General features: G+C 35.1%; 1 long non-coding RNA gene across 1 annotated transcript; it reads left to right on the forward strand.

The window, feature by feature from the left end:
* The first annotated feature begins 665 nt into the window (after positions 1-665).
* LOC131592056 (uncharacterized) lies at positions 666-4,872 on the forward strand. The gene is made up of 3 exons (XR_009280515.1): positions 666-779; positions 2,329-2,455; positions 4,662-4,872. It is a non-coding gene; the product is annotated as an uncharacterized LOC131592056 (long non-coding RNA).
* Positions 4,873-7,582: the final 2,710 nt, after the last annotated feature.

A 7,582-nucleotide genomic window follows, 5' to 3' on the forward strand; every position in this document is an offset into this window, starting at 1 on the left:
TTGGCTACCTAGAAAGTTCCTCAGTTTGTTGTCTATGACTCTGCATTAAGTAGTGTATATAGATTTAATTTGCAGATTAAATTGTTTTGAAGGAAAATTAAATAGTTTGTGTATTCTTTAGAGGTAGTTTGGTAGAAAGAAAAGTACAGCGTTCATGTGATATCACTAATGGAGCAGGATACACCAATGTGTGTTTGGGGTTATAGTAATTACATTCTGCCCTCTAACTCCTGTTGGTCTGTCAGTACACTTCCATTGAAAATATGTCTTTATCATGCATGCCACCACAGCATAAATAAAGTGCATTTTACATCTGTATATATACTTACTGAGGTGCTAGACTCTCTCTAGCTTTAATCTGTTCATTTTTGAGAGTTGTTAAAAATTATTAGAAAACATTGCATGGCTTTCTGAAAAGCAGGTTTTACTGTACACTGGTATGGCTGAGTAAAACACAAATTCCTGCATTAAAAATGGGATAACTAACTAAAATGTTAGATAAATAATATATATATATAAATATAAATAATATATAAAATATTTTAACTTGCACATGGCTTTTAGTTAGAATATGTTTTTCTTTCAACTCAGTGAACTATAAAGAAATTACTTCCTGAAAAATATTATAGCTGAATATCTTCTCTGTATTTTGCATATTCTTACAGAAATACATGAAATAAATGATGATAATAGGAGAAAAGACCCATTGGAAAACCTCTACTCAAAGTCTGATTAACTTTGGAAGCAGTTGGGACTTCAGCTGCTGTTTACCCATCAAAGTAGGTGTCTTATAAACCAATGATTCATATTGTGGCATTTTAACTGCATAAATAAACTTAACTAAAACATGAAAAATTGTGTTTCACTTCTGAATGGTTTTACATCTCTTCTAGATTCTTTTGTTCCACAGCATTTTGCCAAGAAGAAATTTAGAATAATATCAGTAAATATTAGAGTAAATTTATTCGTAGTGCACGCATGTTATTGTTCCTGTGAAGAAGTTGCCATTTTAATGCATTTTAGGAATGCATGAAAGATCTTTTTGGTCTATGGCAGAAACTCGTTCTGATTATTTCCCAGCGGTATTATTGTATGTTTGCTGTCATTGATTGCAAGACTTAGTAATTGATAATTAATGACAAGTTTCTTTGTATATGCAAAACAAAATATGTTGCTAATTGTCTTATTTATTTATGTTATATGATTCCACCAGTAACAAATTATCAGCTTGTTGGTATCTTGCAGGTGTTTGTAGTTTGCTTATGACATAAACTAACCTTTCAAGTACTGCTATCATCATATATTCTCCAGTGTGTTTTTGTTTTTAAGTCTGAGTTACATTTTAATTTTTCTCAGTAGTTCTTTTAAATGAAAAAATGAACTTTTCATCACTAGCCTGGATGCAACTTTGCTGTGCTGCAAAATGTAATCTTAAATATTTATTAATATTTATAGGCATTAAATTGAAAGTATTGTTTGGTTTCTTAGCTTTTGTAATGAATCAGACACATTTGTACACAAATATGAATAGCCTTCATTTTTCAATGTTATCTTTGAATTCATTATACATTGACAAAATAAGCTCTTACATGGTTTGCATCAGTGTTTTATGTATCCAAAATATTTCTAGAACAGATTGAAGAATTCCTTCCTGCAAAACAAGAAACCATAAATAACTTTAACTAAAGATATGTCTATATTTTAGCATTTAAACCAGAAATATCTAGGCCTAATAGATGCATTTAAATCACTTTTTCTAGTATTTCTGTAGGCATACCAGAGTCAAAAGAAATCATAGTAAATTTCTACATACACTGAATTGTAGTTTTTCTCACAAACTGGAAATTATAGAGAAAAGCAAAAAAACTAATAAAACACTGGTTAGTAAAAGCAAGAAAATTAAGGTTGCTGCCAGAATATTTTTCTTGTTTTAAACATCCTCCCATGTCTATCATAATGCTAGAAGACATTTTTCAAAGAATTTGAAACAATGTTGACAATAACTCAAACCAGATGGTTTGACATACACAATCAGAGAATCACAGAATGATTGAGATTGGAAAGGACTTCTGGAGATCATCTTGTCCAGTCCCCCAGTCTACAGCAGGTTTCCCAGGACCACTCCAGTTTTCTGTACCTCCAAGGATGGAGGCTCATAGCCTCTCTGAGCCACGTGATCCAGTGATTGACCACCTGCACAGGAAAAAACAAAAGTGTTTTCTTGTCTTTGGGTAGAATTTCATGTGTTTTCATCTGTGCCAATTGCCCTTTTCAGAGGGCACGTCTGAGAGAAGTGGTGACTGCCTCTTCTTCTTTCCTTCCTCCCAGGTTTGTGCACATGGATAAGATCCTCCTGAATCTTCTCTTCCCCAGGCTGACCTCTCCCAGCAGTCTTGGTTGTCAGGTGCTGCAATGCCTTACTCATCTTCATGCAAGATGCACCAGATTCACTCTGGTAAGTCCATATATTTCTTGTGCTGGGAAACCCAGTGCTGGACCCAGACGCTCCTGGGCTTACCAGTGCTGAGCAGAGGGATCATCTCCCTTGACCTGATGACAGCACTTATTCTGATGCAGTCCAGGGTACTTTTGACATTCTTTTCTGCAAGGGCGTACACTGCTGGCTCTTGATTTGCCTGTTGCCCACGAGGACACCAAATGCCTTCCCTGTAGAGCTGCCTTCTAACTCCTTGGCCTCAACTTGCACTGGTGCCTGGGGTTATTTCTCCTTCTACCCAAGGTGCAGGACTTTTCACTTGCCCTTGTTGAGCTTCATGGGAGTCCTGCTGGCCTATTTCTCCAGCCTGCTCAAGTCCACCTGGATGGCAGCATGATCCACTGGCGTAATGTCTACTGCTCCCAGATTCTTGCCAGCTGCAAATCTGCTGACAGATCAGTCTTCCATCATCCAGGTCATGAATGAAGGTGTTAAACACAATACGTGCCAGTTTTCATCCCTAAGGCACATCACCAATGACTGTCTTCCATGTGGACTTTGTGTTGTTGATACCAATTCTATGATCCCAGCAGTTCAATCAGTTCTCAGTCCACATTACCAACCATTTCCCTAGCCTGTATTTTATAAGGCTTTCTATGAGCTTGTTAATGAATAGTCTTAAAAATCTGGCTGAAATTGAGATAAGCAGCATTTAGTGCTCTCCATCTATCAAACCAGTCATTTTATCACAGAAGTCTATCATATTTGCAAGGTATAATTTCTCCTTTATGATTGTACAATTGTTAGCTGAAATTTGGTTAAATTTGGCTATTTTTATCCTGAATTCCACAAAATCACACTTCCATTCTGTTCAGTTTATCCAAAAGTTTAAACAACACAGTGTATATGAAACAAATATTGATCAATTGTTGATTAAGTGATGTTTTTAAGCATTCCAGCTATTTTTTTCAGTTGTAATCAACATTAGGGAAAACTTAAGTATCAGTACTTTAGTTTGGACTCTGTGGCAGCTAACAGTGCTAAGTGAAGTTCTGCATTAAACTGCTCTGCTGGGTGTTTTCCTTTTTGCTTCAAGGGTGTGTGAAATATATGCTAAAAAATTTCCTAACAGTATACAAGAAAAGATGTGAACTGAAATTTACGCAAGGACTTCAACCAAATTATTAGCAACATTTTCATATTCAGTCTTCATAGTACTTTGTAGGGTTACATTTCTGCCAGCATTCAAGCTCTGATGAAATGGGGATTATATAACAAAGAAATATATTTTTTTAATTAATCTGTCAAATGAGTCTCATTAACACAGAGTCTCATCATAGTAATTACTTAAGAACCAGGCATTAGAACATTTAGCATCTAAAAGAGTTCATTATATTCAAATGTTGTGAAATTATCTTTGAATATAATTTTATCTCCTTATTTATTTTTGATGAGATAGAAATAGTAGAAAACAGTATATAATAAAAGAACAACAAGAAAGCAATGGAAACACAGAATTAATAAAGGAGATTTTTAGCATTTTGTTATCTTTTTACACTGCAGGTTCTAATACCAAATGTAAATCACCTAATTGCTAGATTTTGTCCTTTTGAAATGCCTCAAGCAATGATAACTATGGGGATCAGAGTGATTGATATCTCTTGCAATATCCCTGCAGTGACAATTGATAGTATAATGCCTTTGATCGTGTACTTGTCATAGGCATACACTTGTTGCAGTAGGTTCGAAAAGTTATATCAGGAATTTTCCTCCTTCAAAAAATGAAGGAAGCAAATAAACCATGATAAGAAAATATATCAAGGCTATTTTACAGCCTGCAGCTTCATTGATCCCAGAGAGACTGCAAGTATCTAGAAGAATCTAGACTAAGTTTTGGGGTAAATCCTGACCCTTGCTGATCAGATTTAAAAGTGTACTTTCTAGCCTCAAGAAAATTTAATGTAAATTCTCTCATGAATAAGGCTAGTTAGTCCCTATACAGAAAACAGAACTGAACTGATTAGATGTGAGACTTATTACTTGAAGGTACCAGCAGTACTATGATCAAGAGGTAGCACATGTGAGTTCAAACCAGCGTTTAGATGACTATAATGGTTTCTCAATAGTAATGACCATCATTACTGCATTTATGCCATTAGTCACTCCTTACCTCAATAAAAATTATAGGGTGATGTTGAGTTTTCTTCTTCTCTTTTTTCTAAAGTAAAGCTGGAAGTTACAGGATGCACCTCAGTGGAAAAGTAACAGTTCTTCCTTCTTCAATGACTGTGGGAAGGTGGTTTTTCAAAAACACCAATCAAATGGAAACTCAAGTTTCTTTTTCCCTGTCTCAGCCTTTGAAATACCTGCCTAAATTCAATGTATTATGCCAAGTCACTCAGAGTACATCTCTAGAGGAAGGGCAAAAAATTGCTTCAGCCTGTAAGATCTTGCTGCTGTCTGGAAAGTTAGCCAGTGAGAGATAAGCTATTATGAATTTTGGTATTTTTAGTGGGTGGATGATTTTGCTTTTACTATATTTGAGAGATTGAATGCTATTAGCATTCATAGTGAGGAATCATGGTTCAGTAAATGGTTTGAGGAAGGTGCCTTACACCGCAGGCTATTTTCTTAGAAAATCATCTACAAAGAACAAAATAAAACTCCAAAAGCACTGACTTCTTCAAACAACAACAGGAGAGTTTATTAGGAAGACAGGAAGGCTAACTAAGTTATAAAAAAATAGAAATTTTAATCTGAGGAGATGCTTCTAATAGTCTTTGACAGAAAAAAAAATATTTGATGTACAAAATAAGTTGCATAGATGAAAGGGAATTTGGAAATGAACAATCCTGCTACAAAGGTCCTCTTGTCAAAGCCACTAGGATGTAAGATTAGAGGTAGAAGTGGAAGTCTCTATTAAGAAGTCTTATGTATGAAATACTGTTTTTAGGGTAGCTTGACTAGGGCATGGTTCACTATTGTTTAGAAAAATGAGATATGAAAGTGCACTTTATCTTTCCTATATTTTCATGGGGTGGGATATTCTTATATATGCTGTTTAAAGTAAGAAGATACATATAAAATCTTCTCAAACTCTATCAGTTTCTTTTTACATACATGTGCCTTTATAGGGTTAATCATGTGAAAGGATAGTTTACTTAGGAAGAGGTCTAGAGGAAGTGTGATTAAGCTAATACTGTCTTACTGTCTTGGAGAAACCCCTTTTTGAGGAGTATCAGTCAGAGGATTTCCAGAGATTTCAGTAGGAATGTTAACAAAATTATAATTGAAAATTGTTATTAACAAATAGCAAGGAATTCAGGGACATCAACTCAGAGGATACAGCTTGGTTAAATCACTTTTTAAATCATCTCAATGGCCTTTCTATATAACAAACAGCTTGAGTTGATCAAAAGGAAAGAAGCAAAATGCTAATTCAAAGATAATTTCCTTGGTCCATTTCTCAGTTCTTTTTGCAACTCTGTATCCTTCCACCTTCTCCCTATTTTCTCTCATTAGAAGTAGCTACTTGTATGACTATATAAAAGCTATAAAATCAAGACCATGATTGCCTTTACCCTTCCTCTTATTTTATCTCATTTACTCCTAGAAGATCAATTCTTACTGATTTAGTGCAGTAAGGCCAACCTGGGGTCTCCATAACTACTCACAAAACCAATTTCTTGTTTCCCTTTAAATTCCGCTTTAAAACTCTCCTTTACATTTACGCCTATGTCACCACTCATCTGTCAGTGCTGAACTCATATCTCTGCTCTTCTGTTTATGGGCACTGCCTTCAGAAGTTGCCAATGTTTTTCTCTGTATTTATACAGTATTTAAACAGTCAGTACTGCTCTGTCAGTGTTCATCAGCCATATGCTATTAAAGTAATCAGTAATAACTTCGTTAGTCTAGAACTAGAGGTTTGGAGACAGGATTTGAGCAGGTAGATGATTTGCAGCCGAACATCGTATGTTATAATATCCAGTGAAAGGAACAGCAAAAATCTAAAAATAAATAAGCAAAAAGCAAAAAACCTTTAAAATTTTAAAAATAAATAGCAAATAGGCTAAAGGGTTGGTGACAATCAGAGATTGCTACAAGAAAGCCACTTCCTTCTAGCCTTTTATTTCTGTAATTTATGAGTCTGATTATGTAAGATAGTAAGGGGCAAAGCTTATCAAGATTTATACCCCAAAATAAAGCTGCATACAATTAGTCTCATGAATATCAAATATCTTAGTTACTTGTAGTTAAAATATACCAAAAAGGTAAAACAATTATTTTCATGCTATCAAAATATCCCTTTCATATGCAATTTGAAATATCCTCAATTATTTGAAAGCAAAAGTAAATAAAAAGAAATGACAACAAACAATTTATTTTATTAATTAATGATCTAATGATTGGTTGGAACATCCTCATGTTTTGCTCCAGATGGGCTTTGTCTTAGGTGAGGGCTCAGATCCTAAACACAGGTAAGTACACTTGAGAGAAAAAGTATTTAGCTGTGGCTGCATATACGACCCACAGCATTTGCCTTTCCAGGTAGTGAAATGCCATGTATTATATTCTCATAAAACTCTTTACTATACCTTGTTCACTGCTTATGAAATTCAGTTTATTCTTTCAAATTCTTGATATAAGAATTAAAAACATGTGGCTTTAATAAAATACTGAGTTTTTTCTCACCACAGCTAATTAGCTTGGGCAGAACCCACACTGGTGTGTCCAAGTTTTGAACTGCTTCTCACTGCCGTGGAACATCTGTTTGCACTTGACCATGTTAGGTTGCCAGAAGCATGATTAAATTAACTGTGGAACCAGGGTCAGATCCTCTAAGTTGCTGTAAGCAGCTATTTTTATTCTAATTTTTGAGAAATGTAGAATACTTTTGGTATAAATACCTAAGATTACATCTTTTGCTGTGGTTCATATATATTTGGAAAACTGAAAACAAACCTAATTTAGCACCACCTTCATCTGGCTTTTCCTATGGCTGGATTCTGTACCTGGGATAGGGCAACTTTGGTTGAGCAGACAGGCTGGAGAATTCAATCATGGAGAGCAGAGCTGTGGAAAGGGAGCTGGTGCTTGTGTTTGACAGCAAGTTGAACCTGAGCCAGCAGTGCCCTGGCAGCC

This window comes from Poecile atricapillus, chromosome W (assembly GCF_030490865.1).
Source record: "Poecile atricapillus isolate bPoeAtr1 chromosome W, bPoeAtr1.hap1, whole genome shotgun sequence".
Lineage (NCBI taxonomy): Eukaryota > Metazoa > Chordata > Aves > Passeriformes > Paridae > Poecile > Poecile atricapillus.